A 23,053-nucleotide genomic window follows, 5' to 3' on the forward strand; every position below is an offset into this window, starting at 1 on the left:
GTTAATAATGTCTAAGTATTTTTGTGCACTGGGAGTCTTTTTAATCAGATTTCTTTAGCATAATAGCTTTGCATATTGAAAAGCAAAGTCTTACATTGGTATTAACACTATTAAAAAGTATGCAGTGTTACAAAGCCCAATGAAATTTAAAATGAGCAAGGAGAGCTCTTATAAAAAAAAAAAAAAAAGTGTAAAAGAACCAATAATTTCTAATCCTAGAGATTTACTTTTCTCAAAATATTGTATTGCTCATTGGTTAAAGTTATTGTAATTTGAATATGAATTATTCTGCTCGGTGCGCAATTTCTTGAAAACTTTGTACATGATAAAAATCCATGCTGTTATAATAGTATTGAACATTCTTGCCTATTTCGTAACACTGTGTTCTACTCTTAGCAAAATTTTAAGCAGTTTGCTTTGTATAATAGAAATCATATAACAGTTTCCAATTTGCTGAACTAAAAAGTTATCATCACCTAAGGCATTGGCATTAGCAATAATGTTCTTTAATTAAATGCTGTAAATTATAAGATTTTGCAGATCGAGAGGAGTTCAGGGAAAGATATAAATAACCTTGTGATCTGAGCTAAAGAATCACTGTGTGATATGTTGCAGGCTCTGTTATATTTTCCCATAATTAAAGGGACATGAAACCCATTTTTTTTTTTCATGATTCAGATAGAGCGTGGGTTTTCAAACCTCTCCTCCCTAACAGGCCAAATTTTGAGGATATCTGAAGTGGTGCACAAGTAAAATAATCAGCTAATTAGTAAACATGGTTATCAACCTGCTCTTGTCCTGGTTATCCTGAAAATCTAGTCTGTTAGGGAGCCTTGAGAACAGGTTTGAAAACCAGTGAGATAAAGCATGCAGTTTTAAGCAACTTTCTAATTTACTTTTATTATCAAATTTTCTTAATTCTCTTGTTATCTTTTGTTGAAAATTAGGGACTTAAGCTCTGAAGCATGCACACTTAATTGCAGCAGTTTTGCATGAATGTTATGAATTTGCTAGAGCATTAGATGGCAGCACTATTTCCTGCCATTTAGTACGCCAGACACATACCTAGATATTTCTTTAACAAATAATTCCTACTCTTCTTGAGTAGTGGGAAAAACATTTATTTTAGATGTATTTTTCAGTAAATGTAGGGGAAATTTATAATTCAATGTTTTATTTTTAATAATTTAATAGAGATTCAATTATGTCACTAAGCAAAGTTACAAAATCAAAGATAAGTCCAGCACACTTGTAGCAACTGTGCAAGCTGCAGGGGAGATTGCAAAAACCCCAATATAGATAAAAATCCCAAAGATGCAGCAGCACAGTGTGAAATAATCATTTATTGGCACCAAAGCAAAAACCACAACGTTTCAGGTCTTACCCCTTAATCATGCAGGTACAAAAGAAAGAGAGAAGTTTGACAGTACCCAGCACTCACAAAACACTATATATAGTAACAATATGCATTTTAAACCGGATTGTGTCAAGAACTGGTTATTAAAACGTAACTTTTACTATTATTAGGATAAAAAGAGTGGTAAATAGTACCAAGTGTATAACATAGACATGTGTGAGACATACAATTAAAACTTAGGTTAAAAAAGGATCAGGACTGTGTGTGTGAGACTACAAAAACAGAATTACTTCCCTGGGTAATGGTTCAAATACACCGTAACCCTCAAGGCTCAGAGAATACACGGATTGCTCTCAAGCTAATCTAAAAAGGGGATTGACCCCAACAACATTACCTAATCTGAGCAATACTGGTATCTAGAGCAGGAGAGGAAACGGTTAATAAGTGACTGAATAAGGAAGGCAATTGCCTCATCAATATTAGGTTAGAAAGATCCCAGGTAGACACAAATTAGCAAGTCTCATGCACACAGACAACGCCTGATGCGCATTTCGCAGCTAGCACGGCTTTCTCAGAGGCTAACCAGAGTCAAGGCATCAGCCCGGTATTTGTATCATCATTGACCAATGAGAATTGGTTCTAAGCACACACCTCTAGATGCAGCCTATCACAAGAGGCTTAACGTAATTGGTAAAAGATTCATCACATGATCGTATCAGGCAGACGTCAGGCTAGTAACCTATTGTAACACAATTCTTTCTCCTGTAATGTCAGTTATGCGCTACATTATTGAATGTTTCAAACTTAAGAATAGGTGTAAGGAGCATTGAGTGATGTCCGTAACCGTTCCATCCTGGGATGATTTACTTAACTCGATTGCGAATTTCAGTCATACAAGCCGAGCTGCACTTAGTCTTATGGCGCGGTCGGGCCGGGCTGTGACTATACAGTAAATATAACAGACCCGCTCAGCAGAGAGCGGAGAGCGGGTCTGTAAAACAGCACTTTTTAAAAAAAATTAAGAGGGGAAATTATCTTTTAATAATGTTTGGCTAATATAATGTTATATAATTCTGCACTATGTACCTAAGTTACAATTAAACCTAACACTACACTATCAATAAATTAATTAACTAAACTATCTACAATTATCTACAATTAAATCAACTAAACTAAATTACAAAAAAACAAACAAACACTAAATTACAAAAAATAAAAAGAATTTTAAACTAATTACACCTACTCTAAGCCCCCTAAAAAAATAACAAAGCCCCCAAAATAAAAAAATGCCCTACCCTATTCTAAAATAAAAAGTTAACAGCTCTTTTACCTTACCAGCCCTTAAAAGGGCCTTTTGCGGGGCATGCCCCAAAGAAAACATCTCTTTTGCATTTAAATAAATATACAATACCCCCCACATTACAACCCACCACCCACATACCCCTAATCTAACCCAAACACCCCTTAAAAACCTAACACTAAGTCCTGAAGATCTCCCTACCTTATCTTCACCACGCCGGGTATCACCGTCCAGAAGAGGGTCCGAAGTCTTCATCCTATCCGGCAAGAAGAGGTCCAGAAGAGGGTCCGAAGTCTTAAGGTAGGAAAAATCTCATTGGCTGATTGAATCAGCCAATCAGATTCAAGTTCAATCGGATTGGCTGATCCAATCAGCCAATCAGATTGAGCTCGCATTCTATTGGCTGTTCCAATCAGCCAATCAGATTTTTCTTACCTTAATTCCGATTGGCTGATAGAATCCTATCAGCCAATCGGAATTCGAGGGATGGCATTTTGGATGACGTCACTTAAAGGAACCTTCATTCGTCGGGAGTTGCCGGAAGAAGAGGATGGATCCACGTCGGCTGCTTCAAGATGGTTCCTCCAGATGGATGAAGATAGAAGACGACGCCTGGATGAACATGTCTACCGGTCCGGATGTCCTCTTCTTGTCGGATAGGATGAAGACTTCGGACCCTCTTCTGGACCTCTTCTTGCCGGATAGGATGAAGACTTTGGACCCTCTTCTGGACGGATCGGTGATACCCGGCGTGGTGAAGATAAGGTAGGGAGATCTTCAGGGGCTTAGTGTTAGGTTTTTTAAGGGGTGTTTGGGTTAGATTAGAGGTATGTGGATGGTGGGTTGTAATGTTGGGGGGGTATTGTATGTTTATTTAAATGCAAAAGAGCTGTTTTCTTTGGGGCATGCCCCGCAAAAGGCCCTTTTAAGGGCTGGTAAGGTAAAAGAGCTGTTAACTTTTTATTTTAGAATAGGGTAGGGCATTTTTTTATTTTGTGGGGCTTTGTTATTTTTTTAGGGGGCTTAGAGTAGGTGTAATTAGTTTAAAATTCTTGTAATCTTTATTTATTTTTTGTAATTTAGTGGGGGGGTTTTTTGTAATTTAGTTTAGTTGATTTAATTGTAGATAAATGTAGATAGTTTAGTTAATTAATTTATTGATAGTGTAGTGTTATGTTTAATTGTAACTTAGGTTATGATTTATTTTACAGATAATTTTGTAATTATTTTACTAGGTAGCTATTAAATAGTTAGATATTAACTATTTAATAGCTATTGTACCTAGTTAAAATAAATACAAAGTTGCCTGTAAAATAAATATAAATCCTAAAATAGCTACAATATAATTATTCGTTATATTGTAGCTATATTAGGGTTTAATTTACAGGTAAGTATTTAGCTTTAAATAGGATTAATTTATTTAATAAGAATTAATTTATTTCGTTAGATAAAAATTATATTTAACTTAAGGGGGTGTTAGTGTTAGGGTTAGACTTAGCTTTAGGGGTTAATACATTTATTATAGTAGCGGCAAGATCCGGTCGGCAGATTAGGGGTTAATACTTGAAGTTAGGTGTTGGCGATGTTAGGGAGGGCAGATTAGGGGTTAATACTATTTATTATAGGGTTTTTGAGGCGGGAGTGAGGCGGTTTAGGGGTTAATACATTTATTATAGTGGCAGCGAGGTCCGGTCGGCAGATTAGGGGTTAATAATTTTAGGTAGGTAGCGGCGACATTGGGGGGGCAGATTAGGGGTTAATAAATATTATGTAGGTGTCAGCGATGTTAGGGGCAGCAGATTAGGGGTACATAGGGATAATGTAGGTTGCGGCGGTGTGCGGTCGGCAGATTAGGGGTTAAAAAAATTTATTAGAGTGGCGGCGATCTGGGGGGATCTTGGTTTAGGGGTACATAGGTAGTTTATGGGTGTTAGTGTACTTTAGAGCACAGTAGTTAAGAGCTTTATGAACCGGCGTTAGCCCATAAAGCTCTTAACTCCTGATTTTTTCTGCGGCTGGAGTTTTGTTATGAGTTCTAACGCTCACGTCAGCCAAGACTCTAAATACCAGCATTAGAAAGATCCCATTGAAAAGTTAGGATACGCAATTGACGTAAGGGGTCTGCGGTATGCGCTGGAAAGTGAGCGTTAGACCCTTTCCTGACTGACTCGAAATACCAGCGGGCGACCAAAACCAGCGTTAGGACCCCTTAACGCTGGTTTGGACGGCTAACGCAGAACTCTAAATGTAGGCGTTAATATGCAAAGTTACACAAGGAAAACACATTCATTTAAAAAATTGGCAGTTTGTGAGGTCAGAAAAAATTAAGCAGCTCTCTGGTGCAGCAGCGTATGTAACATGCCAATGCTCAACCCTTAAAATCAGCACAGCTTACGATAACAAAAAATCTCCACCTGTATCTCACTAATACAAGTGTTTGTTATCAGGCAGCGGAAAAAATTAAAAGTTTGGCGTGTATATACAGTTTCGTAACGGTCAACAAAATCAGTCTCCCATATAGAAAAACAAAAGTCCCATCCAGTTTGTGTCGTTTAAAATGTAACTTTTATTAAGTATTTGTAAAAAACAAACAAAATTGTACAGACCTGGATCGAGTTCTGATAGTAGTACTGTGTACTTTAGTAAATACCTCTGACTCCCACTGTTGCGTCACTAGACGCGTTTTGCCGAAGCTTTCTCAATAGTGACTTACAGAGTAATCTAAACCGCCAACCTTTAAACACCCCTCTGATCACGTGACGACCATTTACAAAAAACGGAAGCCTTGTTTCAGTTAATATTTTAACCAATAGTAAGGAAACAATGTTACTGCTCAATTGTTGCTAGGTGAATATTCTATCCACATAATTGAACTGTTTCAATATTTGTCGCAACATTATATCCACAATTCTATTTTACAAAGTATATAATAAAATAGTATATAGAATCGTTAACATTTGTCCACTTTACTCTTGGTGACTTTAAAAACTATATATATTGTATACAATTTAAAATTACAATAAAGAGAGAGGATATGGAATAATGAGGATCAATGAACAAAAGGCTCAAAACTTTGTCATTTGTGATAGGGCAGCAATAAATGTTCATTTATCATACAGATAGATATAGTATTTTTATATATTAGCGATATATTTTTATGTGTCTATATACACAGCACTTTATTAGGATAACCTCATTGATCTATGTTAGTCCACTTTCTGCAAAAAAGGAGAACCATAAAAACATATAATTACACCACAAAAAACACAATTACAGAAAACAAGAATTAAATAAATATAAAGGCATTAATTTCATTACCACATATAGCAAGCAGTTTAGAAAAATCACAAATATAGTCAAAAGTAATCTAAACATATTACAAACAGATACTAAACTTAACGAAATTATGTCTGAAGGTTGTCGCTATATAGCTAGAAGATCTCCCACATTGGGTGATAGACTGATTGAATATGTATATACAGGACCAGACAAAAAACTTACAAAGGAACACTGGCTCAACAAAAAGGGATGTTTTAAATGTGGACATCATCCATGTCTAACATGTAAATACATAAAGACAGGGGATTCTTTTAGCTCTTCAAGTACACAAAAGACATACCAAATTAGGTATCGTTTAGATTGCACATCAAAATTTATTGTATATCTTATTACGTGTTCATTATGTAATAAGCAGTATGTAGGGTGCTCCAGTCGTATGTTAAAAGACAGGGCCAGAGAACACTTAAATTACATACAGGCAGATCCACCAAGGACTAGGGTAGCGAAACATTTCTGCATGCATCCTAATCCTGAAGCAGTTTTTCAGATACAGGCAATTGATTATATACACAGCTCTCGAAGAGGAGGTAACAGGTTCAAAAATGTATTATTTAAGGAGACCAAGTGGATATTTTTCCTACAAACAAAAGAACCCAAAGGTATAAATGCCAGATGGGATGTTGATCTTTTCTTAGGATAAATAAGGTTAAGACCATGAAACTACTTAAAAATATATAAGTAACTGAAGGAAATGAACTAATTCCAATAATAAAGAAAACCTAAATTTTTAAAAAAAACTTTGGTTATCTAATTGAGAACTAGATTTGGTAATCTTTTATTTGGTGTAGTAATAATGTTATAATTCATGTCCTGGTGTAATTATATGTTTTTATGGTTCTCCTTTTTGCAGAAAGTGGACTAACACAGATCAATGAGGTTATCCTAATAAAGTGCTGTGTATATAGACACATAAAAATATATCGCTAATATATAAAAATATTATATTTATCTGTATGATAAATGAACATTTATTGCTGCCCTATCACAAATTACAAAGTTTTGAGCCTTTTGTTCATTGATCCTCATTATTCTATATCCTCTCTCTTTATTGTAATTTTAAATTGTATATAATATATGTCTTTTTTAAAGTCACCAAGAGTAAAGTGGACAGTTTTGCTCTAACATATGTTAACGATTCTATATACTATTTTGTTATATACTTTGTTAAATAGAATTGTGGATATAATGTTGCGACAAATATTGAAACAGTTCAATTATGTGGATATAATATTCACCTAGCAACAATTGAGCAGTAACATTGTTTCCTTACTATTGGTTAAAATATTAACTGAAACAAGGCTTCCGTTTTTTGTAAATGGTCGTCACGTGATCAGAGGGGTGTTTAAAGGTTGGCGGTTTAGATTACTCTGTAAGTCACTATTGAGAAAGCTTCGGCGAAACGCGTCTAGTGACGCAACAGTGGGAGTCGGAGGTATTTACTAAAGTACACAGTACTACTATCAGAACTCGATCCAGGTCTGTACAATTTTGTTTGTTTTTTACAAATACTTAATAAAAGTTACATTTTAAACGACACAAACTGGATGGGACTTTTGTCTTTCTATAAGGGAGACTGCTTTTGTTGACCGTTACGAAACTGTATATACACGCCAAACTTTTGATTTTTTTCAGTTTGTGAGGTCAGTTATATTTTTTTCAGTAACAACCACGAAGAACTAAAAACTCTTTCTGTAAAGAGCTGCTTTTTAAGGGGATATAAACCCCCTGAATTTTCTTTTGTTATTTAGACAGAGCATACCATTTTAAAGTGCCATAAAACAGGTTGAGATCTGTGCATATCCTAAAATGGCTAATTAAGTAAAAATAGTTTGCATTAAAAAATAGTTTAAAAATTGCTGGTATTTAAAAATATTTTTTTTTAAAAAGTTACATAGCCATGCTGTCTAGAGTAGTTTGATTCACCCCCCCCCCTATAAGTGTTTAGCATCAGAAACACAGGTGTTGTATTTAAACTGAGTTCAATGCAGTTTATTTGCTTCTAGGCATGCTCCAGCAGATAATCACTGTGTACTTCTGCATTCTACCAAACAAAGGTGGATATAGATACAGCCATAGAAGGAATTGTGTGGGTTAATGATGAGGCATTACAGTTTAAATCTGCAGGTAAAGTAATTAAAGTACATATTATATTTTGTCTCTATCCCAACTTGTTTTATGTCCCTTTAAAGAAGTTTCCAACTTACTTCTATTATCAAACTTACTTTGTTTGCAACAAACAAAATAGAGAGACGCACTCAACTGAGACAGAACAAAAGCTGGGAAACTTCATTGCTTGTTCATAAACCCAGTGCCACTCAGGGTGTATTCTCTTTTAGCACACTTTGGGCTAGATTACAAGTGGAGCGCTAAATATTGCTTTCGCGCAAGCAATATTAATGCTTCACTTTGTAATACCAGTGCACGCTATTGTACGCTGGTATTACAATTTTCTTTTTTAATAACAATCTATAATGCCCTCTTTTTAGGGCATTTGGGGCACATTTAGAAAATTAACCAGAGATCTGAGTGCTGGTTATCAATGACAAAGCCGAAATGTATGGGGTTTGTTGTTTTCTCTTGTTCAGAGTTGAATTGCATGGTATTTCAGAACTGGACTGTCATTGGGCAGGATTAGACTGATTTGCTACAGGATATTTCTCCTCTATGAAAGGTATAGTGTGCTAAAAGAGACTGCACCCTGACTGGCACTGGCCTTGTGAACAATCACAGATGTTTTTCAAGCTTTTGTTTTGTCTCAGTTGAGTGCGTCTCTTTATTTTCTTGATTGCATGCAAAACATTTTCTCATGGTATTCTTTGTTGAAGATATACTTAGGTAGGTGTCTGGAGCACTTTATGGCAGGGAATAGTGCTGCCATCTAGTGCTCTTACAAATGTATAACATTCTTGCAAAACTGCTGCCATAGAGTGCTCCAGACACGTGCACGCTCATGAGCTTATGTCCTTGTTCTTCAAAAAAAGATACCAAGAGAACAAAATGTCATAATAGAAATAAATGAGAAAATTGTTTAAAATAACTTGATCTGGGAGGTGGAGCCAACTCTCGTTATGGAAGGAAGTGTTTTAGTTTAGCTCCAGAGCTATGCTTAGAATTTTTAGATAATCTCCAATCTTTTCGACTTCCTACAAGGTGTAACTAATGTAGCAGCAAAGGGACGATCTCTTGGAGGATTTGGGAGATTCTAGGAACTAACTGTTGATTTACAAGCCTAATTTAAACCAGACAAGAAAGCAAAGCGGCGGACGGCTATACCAATATGGGTGCCATTCAATGATCCTAGCATACCGGCTCTTAAAGGGCCATAATAACCAAATGTTTAAACACTTGAAAGTGATGCAGCATAGCTGTAAAAAGCTGATTAGAAAATATCTCCTGAACATCTCTATGTAAAAAAGAAAGATATTTTACCTCAAAAGTTCCTCAGTAGCCACCTTCCATTGTAAGCAGCATTTTAGTGTGTCTGTCCTGGGACAGCTGAAAGGATGAGCCTCGTGAACTCTCATATTATTTCACCAATCAGGTAAAGGAAGCTTACTATGAAATCTCATGAGAGTTAAGACAAATCTCATGAGATCACAGTAAGAGTTTATGACCTCAGCACTGCTGATGCTGATTGGCTGCTGTTCATTTCTTCATTTTTTTTTTTATTTTTACCTGCAGCTGGGAGCAGGTGAAGTATAACTTTTTACACAGAACTTACTCTGCTGAGCTGACGAGATTGTGAGGTAAAATATCTTCCTTTTTTACATAGAGATGCTCAGGTGATATTTTCCTGTCAGCTTTTTACAGTTATACTGCATCTGTTTCAAGTGATTTAGCATATGAGTATTATGTCCCTTTAAGCCCTAGAGAATTGCTTAGCGTTTATAGGGGATCAAGTGTCAAGGGCTACCACATACTCACCCTCCGGCATTAGGGATAAGGAGTACTGGAATACCCTAAAAATCATAAAACACAGTGAGAGCCACCACGCACATTATCGACTGAGGTATTCACTTCCCTATAAATCATGGACATAACGGCCCATATTTTAGCTGAACTCAGCCCTTTATTGGACTGGTACCAAGAAGATCATCTCAATACCATAAGAGATGCTTCACACAGCCCTCCTAGTGAAGATCCTCATCAGGACATACCAGCATACACTAAAGAATGTGTATTTAATTGGATGGAGACAAATGAGAGATGTCACCTGACAGCTAGGCTCCCACAGCTCGAGCCGGCACCTGCATGGCCTCTGCCCTACAAGCTGGGCTCTCTTTCAGGGCTAAATGTGACTAAGATTGCGGACACCTCAGTCTGGCAACCAGTGCTGAATAAGTATACTTTATTTCTGGAGAGGTCTTTGTTGTTCACTGGATTGTGGGATATGGGACTGGTGACTCTTGCAATATCATTCACGCAGATACCCCCTCTCTGTAAGCGGCCCAGGAACACGCTAACTACGGGACCTCTCTGCTATAGGGTTTGCAGGGTGGGGGTTGGGTAAAGGCAAGATATAAGATAGGTGTTGCATTGCTGTGTAGTCGAGACATATCCTATGAACGCTTCATGTATACTTTTATGGACAAAATGTGAGTGTCAGTATAGCCTTTTAATGACGACTAATTACCAATGTGCTCTCTGCTGACAGAAAATGCTCTACTATAATCATATAAGCTTCGGAGGGAGATCCCTATTCTTATCGACTTGCTCTTTATAATGTAAAATGATATTATCCCAGTTGATAATACCATACCTAGGTAGCATGGCTATAGTTTAGAGCTAACTTGAGCTAGTTTCAGAAAATGCAGCTACCATTTCATTTCCATAATTTTTTGTATGTTTATTTATACAATCTGTTATACACATTGTTATAGAGCTCTGATCTTCTGTAGGAACTATTGACTATTGGTTAGCGCTAATGACCCTGCAGCTATATTAGGATTGAGGTGGGTTAACTTTTCCTAGCTCCTTACTTCCTTTAGTATACCAGTTACCATCAGGCACAACTCTTTTTAAATTGGCAGTTGTTTTTGTTGCTGTATGTTTCTGTCCTGACTAGTTTATGAGTAGATTTGCTGTATCTTTACATATTTTCCTTTAGAGTTATATTACACCTCTCAATATGTTTGCATTGTATAGATGTTCTCAAAGAGTAGAGGGAGGTTCTTAATATTTTATTGAAGTACCACAAACCACGATATAGCTTCCATGTGATACTTAGCCTAATATAGCTTTTTAGTGCATTTAAGCCATCTAAGTGTGAAATAGCATTTAGCTGCTAAACTATAGAGAACATAAATATGGTGCTCTAGTGTTAAACTTAGAAGTAGGTGACATTACTCACTGAGTAAAACAATACACATGCATCTCCAGATTTTGCTCTTACAATGTACGAAATGTTCCTATCTAGTTGGGTAACCCAATGGCGAGCTTTTGTGTACAGCTCTTGAATCTTTCAGTTGTAGACTAGACATAAGATCCTCACATAAATTAATGTTTCTGGACTATACAATTTCGGGACACTTACCTTTATTTAAAATGTCATACTTAAGTGTGTTAAAGTTGTTACTAAGTTTAAAAGGTTTATAGTTGAGTAATTTTGGATTTGCTCTTCAACATACTCTTATATCTATATAATAGACTGAGATGTTACAACAGCTTGTTTTAACTTAAGGGCTCGGGCTTAAATATTTGATAGCCAGATGTGTTTGTCTTGCTGTTTTTCCAAGAAGCTATGGGACCCGTATTGTATTGTTATTATTATATGCTGTAGAAGTGAACTACTACCAATATGTTCTGTGTATAGGTGTATCCATTTCAATTTAAGTCAATATTTCTTACTGTCTATTTTACATGACTCTCAAGATGGAAGTGACGTTGCCATGTTGTCAGCGGCCGATATGTCTTGGTTATTGCTACTGAAATCACAAACTTAAAACGTCTACTATATTCCAGAGAGATATAATACGATCTCATATTCTCATTCTAGTCTTATGTACGTACAAATCATTTTATGGAATCTACCTTCTGAGCACCATTAGCTATTCTACACTTAGATAGACATACCCCATAGCTATACTAATTATTAGCCCATTAAGCGTATTGATTAGCACATACCCAATTCTAACCCTATTATGCAGAGCCCAAGAGAAACCTGTCTACCCACTATACTTGTCACATTACTCCTACTATAACACAATTCTTGTTCTCTCAATATTAACCCACCTGCAAGATTGTTTATTTGATAAACTGAGGAAAACATTGCCTACTCCTAGAAAGACTGCATTTTTCACTATTCTCTCCTCCCCCCATTTACTAAGACTTCTTTTAAAGCTGACATATAGTCCTCTTTCAATTGGTCGACATTCACCCAATTCTGTGAATTTTTAGCTGAATTAATCTGCATCTTTATCTTCACTAATACAAGTTGTCATAATGCAGACATTATTTATAGAGTCAACTAACATATTTAGGCAAATAATTTATACTATATAAGGTTGATTATAAAGTATAGGCGAATGCCCTACTACAAATAGAGACATAATTCCATCGTAATCTAAGAACGCACCTTACCTTACGCCTATCTCATTGTGTGTCACCTTCTAGTTTTTTAATTCTCCCCAATACTCTATTTTGATGCTTCTTTTAGAAGTCAAGGTAATGGTGTCTCGAATCTAGTAAAATTCGTTTGAGAAGCTACACACTAATGACTAATGACTCCTTAATTGCAATATTTTAATAGTCACAACTTGTTTCTGTTCCCCTCTTTTACAGATCATTTTTACTCCTCGTTCCTCATAATTTTCGGACATCACACTACAAGGCGATCTACTTAATCAGGGAGCAACGCATAATTTAATAATTTAAAAAATCGAGGTATTATATTATTTTATGCTCTTTAAGATACACATGGATGCTAGTGACAATCTGGTTTATATTATATTTTGTGAACGTAATATGTTGTTTTTAGATTTGATGTGAAATATATGCTTCATTTCCTTTACCTTTTTGTTTGACATGGCCTTTGGGGCATTTTATCTAAAACATGTATCTGTTTATTTCAATCCATGTATATGCTAACATAATGTAAACGTTGTATTACTAAATACCTCAATAAAAAACGTTGATTTGAAAAAAATGAAAAAATAACTTGCTCTATCTGAATCATGAAAGTCAAATTTGTGTAGAATTTTGTAAAAAAAATGTCTAATCCTGAATTTGTTGCAGGATCTTTATCCAGTATTTTTAAAATGATCCCAAAAGCTGCAAAACGATCTGCAAAAGATTTGTGAGTATGAATTTGCATCAGAAGCTCCTAACAGGATTTTTTTTTTTTTTACATGAAGACTCGTCTTTCAGAAAAAAATCCCAATTTCAGTCGTCCAGATCTTTGTGCAGCTTTTGGGATCATCTTAAAAAACACTGGATAAAGATCACGCAACAAAGTCAGGATTAGACACCTATCACCTACTGCCAATCCAGACTGGCACAAGAGAAATTTACAGGAGTGCCACATTACATGCAGCTGCAATTTGTTGCTTTGAAACAGAGAAAGCAAATATTTTATAAAGAGGCCCTTTCTGTGTTACATTCATTTGTCCAATGGACTTCTTACATACAGTATACTCAGAACTTCACGGATCCACAGCACTGATTACTTGGATGCATTGTGTTTATTTTTATATTTATGTTTTATATTATTAAATAAATAGTTTTTTATTTGTATGTATTGAACAATATTGTATTATTTATTATATTATATAGGCAGGGCAGTATTGTATACACTTGCATGTGTATACATTTTTAAGTCCTTTGTGTTTACACTGGAGTAGGGACCAGTGTAATTATTGCTGAGTAGGATTTTTTAGGAACACTGTCTTTCGGCTAGATTTAGAGTTTGGCGGTAGCCGTCAAAACCAGCGTTAGAGGCTCCTAACACTGGTTTTTACCACCCGCTGGTATTTGGAGTCAGTCATTAAAGGGTCTAACGCTCACTTCCAAGCCGCGACTTTCCATACCGCAGATCCCCTTACGTCAATTGCGTATCCTATCTTTTCAATGGGATCTTTCTAACGCCGGTATTTAGAGTCTTGGATGAAGTGAGCGTTAGAAATCTAACAACAAAACTCCAGCCGCAGAAAAAAGTTAGGAGTTAAGAGCTTTCTGGGCTAACGCCGGTTCATAAAGCTCTTAACTACTGTGCTCTAAAGTACACTAACACCCATAAACTACCTATGTACCCCTAAACCGAGGTCCCCCCACATCGCTGCCACTCTATTAAAAAATTTTAACCCCTAATCTGCCGACCGCACACCGCCGCCACCTACGTTATCCCTATGTACCCCTAATCTGCTGCCCCTAATACCGCCGACACCTACATAATATTTATTAACCCCTAAACTGCCGCCCCCAACGTCGCCTCCACCTACCTACACTTATTAACCCCTAATCTGCCGACCGGACCTCACCGCTACTATAATAAATGTATTAACCCCTAATCCGCCTCACTCCCGCCTCAATAACCCTATAATAAATAGTATTAACCCCTAATCTTCCCTCCCTAACATCGCCTAACTTCAAGCATTAACCCCTAATCTGCCGACCGGACCTCACCGCTACTCTAATAAATTTTTTAACCCCTAAAGCTAATTCTAACCCTAACCCTAACACCCCCCTCAGCTAAATATAATTTAAATCTAACGAAATAAATTAACTCTTATTAAATAAATTATTCCTATTTAAAACTAAATACTTACATGTAAAATAAACCCTAATATAGCTACAATATAAATTATAATTATATTGTAGCTATTTTAGGATTAATATTTATTTTACAGGCAACTTTGTAATTATTTTAACCAGGTACAATAGCTATTAAATAGTTAATAACTATTTAATAGTTACCTAGTTAAAATAATTACAAAATTACCTGTAAAATAAATCCTAACCTAAGTTACAATTAAAACTAACACTACACTATCAATAAATAAATTAAATAAACTACCTACAATTATCTACAATTAAACCTAACACTACACTATCAATAAATTAATTAAATACAATACCTACAAATAAATACAATGAAATAAACTAACTAAAGTACAAAAAAATAAAAAAAAACCGAAGTTACAAAAAATAAAAAAATATTTACAAACATTAGAAAAATATTACAACAATTTTAAACTAATTACACCTACTCTAAGCCCCCTAATAAAATAACAAAGACCTCCAAAATAAAAAAAATGCCCTACCCTATTCTAAAATTAAAATAGAAAAGCTCTTTTACCTTACCAGCCTTGAAAAGGACCCTTTGCGGGGCATGCCCCAAAGAATTCAGCTCTTTTGCCTGTAAAACAAAACATACAATACCCCCCCCCCAACATTACAACCCACCACCAACATACCTCTAATCTAACCTAAACCCCCCTTAAATAAACCTAACACTAAGCCCCTGAAGATCTCCCTACCTTGTCTTCACCACGCCGGGTTCACCGATCGATCCAGAAGAGCCTCCGATGTCTTGATCCAAGCCCAAGCGGGGGGCTGAAGATGTTCATGATCCGGCTGAAGTCTTCATCCAAGCGGGAGCTGAAGAGGTCCATGATCCGACTGAAGTCTTCTATCAAGCTGCATCTTCAATCTTCTTTCTTCCGGATCCATGTAGTTCATCCCGCCGACGCGGAACATCCATCTTCACGACGACTTCCCGACGAATGACGGTTCCTTTAAGGGACGTCATCCAAGATGGCGTCCCTCGAATTCCGATTGGATCAGCCAATCGGATTGAACTTGAATCTGATTGGCTGATTCCATCAGCCAATCAGAATTTTCCTACCTTAATTCCGATTGGCTGATAGAATCCTATCAGCTAATCGGAATTCGAGGGACGCCATCTTGGATGACGTCCCTTAAAGGAACCGTCATTCGTCGGGAAGTCGTCGGTGAAGATGGATGTTCCGCGTCGGCGGGATGAACTACATGGATCCAGAAGAAAGAAGATTGAAGATGCCGCTTGATAGAAGACTTCAGCCCGATCATGGACCTCTTCAGCTCCCGCTTGGATGAAGACTTCAGTCGGATCATGGACATCTTCAGCCCCCCGCTTGGGCTTGGATCAAGACATCGGAGGCTCTTCTGGATCGATCGGTGAACCCGGCGTGGTGAAGACAAGGTAGGGAGATCTTCAGGGGCTTAGTGTTAGGTTTATTTAAGGCGGGTTTGGGTTAGATTAGGGGTATGTGGGTGGTGGGTTGTAATGTTGGGGGGGGTATTTTTACAGGCAAAAGAGCTGAATTCTTTGGGGCATGCCCCGCAAAGGGCCCTTTTCAGGGCTGGTAAGGTAAAAGAGCTGTTCTATTTTAATTTTAGAATAGGGTAGGGCATTTTTTTATTTTGGGGGTCTTTGTTATTTTATTAGGGGGCTTAGAGTAGGTGTAATTAGTTTAAAATTGTTGTAATATTTTTCTAATGTTTGTAAATATTTTTTTATTTTTTGTAACTTAGTTCTTTTTTATTTTTTGTACTTTAGTTAGTTTATTTCATTGTATTTATTTGTAAGTATTGTATTTAATTAATTTATTGATAGTTTAGTGTTAGGTTTAATTGTAGATAATTGTAGGTAGTTTATTTAATTTATTTATTGATAGTGTAGTGTTAGGTTTAATTGTAACTTAGGTTAGGATTTATTTTACAGGTAATTTTGTAATTATTTTAACTAGGTAACTATTAAATAGTTAATAGTTATTAACTATTTAATAGCTATTGTACCTGGTTAAAATAATTACAAAGTTGCCTGTAAAATAAATATTAATCCTAAAATAGCTACAATATAATTATAATTTATATTGTAGCTATATTAGGGTTTATTTTACAGGTAAGTATTTAGCTTTAAATAGGAATAATTTATTTAATAAGAGTTAATTTATTTTGTTAGATTTAAATTATATTTAACTTAGGGGGGTGTTAGGGTTGGGGTTAGAGTTAGCTTTAGGGGTTAATACATTTATTATAGTAGCGGTGAGGTCCGGTCGGCAGATTAGGGGTTAATTATTGTAGGTAGGTGGAGGCGATGTTGGGGGCGGCATATTAGGGGTTAATAAATATAATATAGGGGTTGGCGGTGTTAGGGGCAGCAGATTAGGGGTACATAGGTATAATGTAGGTTGCGGCGGTGTACGGAGCGGCAGATTAGGGGTAAAAAAAATATGCAGGTGTCAGCGATAGCGGGGACGGCAGATTAGGGGTTAATAAGTGTAAGGTTAGGGGTGTTTAGACTCGGGGTACATGTTAGGGTGTTAGGTGCAGACATAGGAAGTGTTTCCCCATAGGAAACAATGGGGCTGCGTTAGGAGCTTAACGCTGGTTTTTTTTCAGCTCAAACTGCCCCATTGTTTCCTAAGGGGATATCGTGCACAAGCACGTTTTTGAAGCTGGCTGCGTCTGTAAGTACTAAAAGAGTGGATTAAAAAGCGCAGGGTAAAAGCACCAAACTCCTGATATACCTAAAATGTCCCTAATTTAGGTGTATAAAAAGTATTTAAACAGGAGCGCTATAGCTAAAGGTGTAATATTTAAACAGGAGCACTATAGCTAAAGGTGTACGCGTCCGTAAGCACCGCTGGTATCGAGAGTTGCAATGGCGGTAAATATGCTATACGCTCCTTTTTTGGAGCCTAACGCAGCCCCTCAGGGAACTCTAAATACCAGCGGTATTTAAAAGGTGAGGGGGAAAAAAAGCATGTGTTAGCTACGCGGGTCGTTACCGACAAAACTCTAAATCTAGCCGTTTGTTTTTGATATTGTAATTAAAGGGATATGAAACCCATTTTTTTTCATGATTCAGATAGAGCATAATATTTTAAATTCCAATTAATTTCTATTGTGTGATTCGTTTTGTTCTTTTGATATCCTTTGTTGAAAAGTATACCTATGTAGGCTCAGTAGCTGGTGATTGGTGGCTGCACATATATACCTCTTATTATTGGCTTTCAGCTTGCTCTCAGTACTGTTTCAGACAAAAAATTTAAAACCAAACGAAAGTTGCATTTTTATTAAAAATGTACATTGTTTTTCAATAAAGAATTGTAAATGGTTCAACCTGTAGCTACATACGTACCCTAATATGCTCTGGAGAGCACGCTAACCCGATACTCTTCTTGCCAGAGCCCTGGCCAACGTTAACAGGAAGCATAGCCATACGGCTCCCAGGACCGATACTAAAGCTGGCAAGAAGAGTATCAGCCTATCAGGTTAGCATGTTAAAGGGACAGTCTACACCAGAATTTTTATTGTTTTAAAAGATAGATAATCCCTTTATTACCCATTTCCCAGTTTTGCATAACTAACACAATTATATTAATATACTTTTAACCTCTATGATTATCTTGTATCTAAGCCTCTGCAAACTGCCCCCTTATTTCAGTTCTTTTGACAGACTTGCAGTCTAGCCAATCAGTGCCTGCTCCCAGATAACTTCACGTGCCCGAGCACAGTGTTATCTATATGAAATATGTGAACTAACACCCTCTAGTGGTGAAAAACTGTTAAAATGCAATCTGAAAGAGGTGGGCTTCAAGGTCTAAGAAATTAGCACATGAACCTCCTAGGTTAAGCTTTCAACTAAGAATACCAAGAGAACAAAGCAAAATTGGTGATAAAAGTAAACTGGAAAATTGTTTAAAATTACATGCTCTATCTGAATCATGAAAGTTTATTTTGGCCTAGACTGTTTAATGTAAGTATTAAGCCTTTAAAAGTAATATAAAGGAAACAAATGAAAATTTAGGGTTCCATGTCCCTTTAAGAGAACATTAATCACCTCTTGTTTTCGTATATTAAAAAGGATTGTCACACACTCTTTAGAGAGACTAAATAAAAATTCTGTATACTAAGTTTTCAAAATGCTTCCTAGAGAGGCCTTATAGAAGATTCTATAGTCTAGATTCTCAAAATGCTGCAACCAATAGCTGGCTTAGGCAATTTGTAGCATTTTGTAAAACTAGAATTTGTTTTTTTACCGCTCTAAGAACATGCGGCAGGCACATTTATTTTTACTGAAAAACAGGAAGAGGTGCTTAAAGGGACAGGAAACACCAACTTTTTTTTTCATTATTTGGATAGAACACTAAATTTCAAACAATTTTCTAATATATTTAAAATATCAAATTTTCTTCATTCTCTTGTTATCCATTGCTGAAGGAACAGCATTATACTACTGGCAGATAGCTGAACACATCTAGTTAGCCAATCACAAGAGACAAATGTATGCAGGCACCAATCAGCAGTTAGCTACCTCTAGTATAGGATATATATTTATTATTTTTCAATAAGGGCTACCAAAAGAACAAAGCACATTTGGAAATAGAAGTGAATTTAAAAGTGCCTTTAAATTACATGCTCTATCTGAATTATGTAAGTTTAATTTGGCCTTTCCTATCCCTTTAAAGTCCTTTAAATGCTAGTTCTGAAACTATTACTCTCATACTTTTAACTAGTTAATTCTACTGAATGACAAGAATGCTATAGAACCAAGTTTTCTAACAGATTTTGTTAAAGACATAGGAAGTATGCTGTTCTAAAGGTTCCTACAAATAATCAAAATATATGTGATCGTTAGGAAAGTAAAACCTGACAGCTAATTGATTTATTAGGTCTTTTTTCTAACCAATAGCAACAATCTTGCCCGTATTTGGCAGACAACCCAAAATCATTATCTGCATCATAAATCTTCCAATTTTTGTAATCAAGAAACAAAATGTGAACAAATAACCTCAAATAAAATGGTTATTTCACGAGTTTAACAAATATATCACAGGTTGAAGAGCCTGTGAATTGACTGATCCTTTTTAATTGTTTGTAGTGATGCTAAAGGGTGACATGTGTGCAATTAACCTGTTGTGTTCCAAAACCATAGCAATATGTGTGCATGTCTCTTTAAAGGATTTGAACAGGGTCATTATCAGTATAATTGGCATGTGTGTTTATTGGCTTATCAATATGTCTAATTTGTATTAATGTAAAAGTGCCTATTATTATTTTTTTTTAGTCTGTTGTGCAGCTGCAATGAGCGGCCTTCTAATTACCAAAACCAATGGCAAAGCCATGCATGTCTGCTATTGCGGAACAAAGGGATCCCAGAGAAGCTTTAACAACTATTTGTGTCATGATTGCACAAGCCGTATGTAAATAATTTAAGTGAGAAACCCAAAGTTTGTGAAAAAGTGAATGAATTTTTTATATGATCGCATTTGGCGGGAAAATGGTGGAATGAAAAATACCAAAATGGGCCTAGATCAATAGACAGTGAAGGGGTTAAAGGTTCTTTCTTTCTCTCTCTCTCTCTCTCTCTCTCTCTCTCTCTCTCTCTCTCTCTCTCTCTCGTGTATGTCTTGGAGTTCTGTCATGGAAACCTTCTGCGTTTAGAACGCATCTTATTTACTGTTGCTACCAAATATTGCTGCAGGTCTTTTGCAGTCACTCAAGGGTTTTTCTCAACCTGCCTTCTCTGAAATCTGGTTGCAGCAGTTGATAGCTTCCTTTTTCTGCCCCGTCCAGGTAGTGTAATCACTGTTGTTTTTAACTTTGAATTTGCGAACTATGCTTCTAATGTTGTCTCTAGGAACATTGAGTACTATCAATTTTATCTTGTTTGTTTGTCAAGGGCGATGATCTCTTAACTTTTTGGACCATTCTTTTGACTTATGTTTAACATGCAGTCAAATGTGACACTGAACAAACCCCTAGCTAGTTCAGATATTTGATGTGTTCTACCTCAAACACTCTTGGTGCAACTAATGAAGCCCTAGATTAGTTGCATCAGGTGTTCTTGAGACAACACCGGTTTTGCATATCTGTGCTGTTGTGAGGGATTCTATTCAGGGGGTTGAATAATTTTGAGACTGCAGAATTCATTAAAAGTTGCATTTTCAGTTCAATTGAAGCATTCTTTGTGTTGAACTATTTCAATTGTTTTTTTTATTTGTTAAATTGCAAACAGCTGAAAGTCTGTAAATTTTGACAATAAACCTGATTTGCAATGGGGGTTAAATAATTTTGATTACAACTGTAGGTATAGGTATATACTTTACACAAAATAATCATATATACAGTATCCCACAAAGGTGAGTACACCCTTCACATATTTGTAAATATTTTATTATATCTTTTAATGTGACAACACTGAAGAAATTACACTTTGCTACAATGTAAAGTAGTGAGTGTACAGCCTGTATAACAGTGTCAATTTGCTGTCCCCCCAAAATAACTCAACACACAGCCATTAATGTCTAAATTGTTGGCAACAAAAATTAGTACACCCCTAAGTAGAAATGTCCAAACTGGACTTAAAGTGTCAATATTTTGTGTGGCCACCATTATTTTCCAGCACTGCCTTAACCCTCTTGGGCATGGAGTTCACCGGAGCTTCACATGTTGCCACTGGAGTCCACCTTGCGCTCCCCCACCTTCCGTTTGAGGATGCCCCACAGATGCTCAATAGGGTTTAGGTCTCTTTATCCTCAGCTTCTTTAGCAAGGCAGTGGTTGTCTTGGAGGTGTGTTTGGGGTCGTTATCATGTTGGAATACTGCCCTGCGGCCCAGTCTCCGAAGGGAGGGGATCATGCTCTGCTTCAGTATGTCACAGTACATGTTGGCATTCATGTTTCCATCAATGAACTTTAGCTCCCCAGAGCCAGGAGCACTCATGCAGGCCAAGACCATGACACTCCCACCACCATGCTTGACTCTAGGCAAGACACACTTGTCTTTGTACTCCTCACCTTGTTGCCGCGACACACGCTTGACACCATATGAACCAAATAAGTTTATCTTGGTCTCATCGGACCACAGGACATGGTTCCAGTAATCCATGTCCTTAGTCTGCTTGTCTTCAGCAAACTGTTTTTCGCGCTTTCTTGTGCATCATCTTTAGAAGAGACTTCCTTCTGGGACGACAGCCATGCAGACCAATTTGATGCAGTGTGCGGCATATGGTCTGAGCACTGACAGGCTGACCCCCCACCCCTTCAACCTCTGCAGCAATTCTTGCTGCACTCATATGTCTATTTCCCAAAGACAACCTCTGGCCTTTTCTGAGTGGAACCTGTCCTGTGAAACTGCTGTATGGTCTTGCCCATCGTGCTGCATCTCAGTTTTAGGGTCTTGGCAATCTTCTTATAGCCTAGGCCACCTTTATGTAGAAAAACAATTCTTTTTTTTTCAGATCCTCAGAGAGTTCTTTGCCATGAGGTGCCATGTTGAACTTCCAGTGACCAGTATGAGATAGTTGCATGATTAAGGGAATTGCTCCCGAAACGTTGCTACAATAAACTCCTAAGTTTGGTTTATAAAATTTGGTGCTGTGGATTCTTTCAAGATTTGGATATTGGAGAGGAAAGAAGTCTCCTCTGTTCCACTGGCAACAAAAAAACAGAAGGAAAAAGGTGCTGTTAGTGAATTGTTTGGTGCAGTATGAGAGAGTGTGAGAGCGATAGCACCAAATTTAACACACCTGCTCCCCATTCACACCTGACACCTTTTAACACTAACGAATCACATGAGACCGGGAGGGAAAATGGCTAATTGGGCCCAATTTGGACATTCCACTTAGGGCTATACTCACTTTTGTTGCTAACTGTTTAGACATTAATGGTTGTGTGTTGAGTTATTTTGAGGGGACAGCAAATTTACACTGTTATACAGGCTGTACACTCACTACTTTACATTGTAGCAAAGTGTCATTTCTTCAGTGTTGTCACATGAAAAGATAAAATATTTACAAAAATGTGAGGGGTGTACTCACTTTTGTGGGAGACTGTATATATATATATATATGATTAAAGAAATAGATATACATTTTAAAATAAAAAGAACATTTTCTTCTATGTGAAGAACATTAGAATGTTAAATATGCATAACTAATTTTGGCTTTAGCACATTTGGTCTAACACACTATGTGTGAGTGATAAGTGTTTTTGAACAGCATGCCCTATTGAAGTCTATGGGAGAAGAAGTTAACCCGGTCACGATATCCGAAGTTCTAAAGATAACGGGCA

This window comes from Bombina bombina, chromosome 2, assembly GCF_027579735.1.
Source record: "Bombina bombina isolate aBomBom1 chromosome 2, aBomBom1.pri, whole genome shotgun sequence".
NCBI classification, from domain to species: domain Eukaryota; kingdom Metazoa; phylum Chordata; class Amphibia; order Anura; family Bombinatoridae; genus Bombina; species Bombina bombina.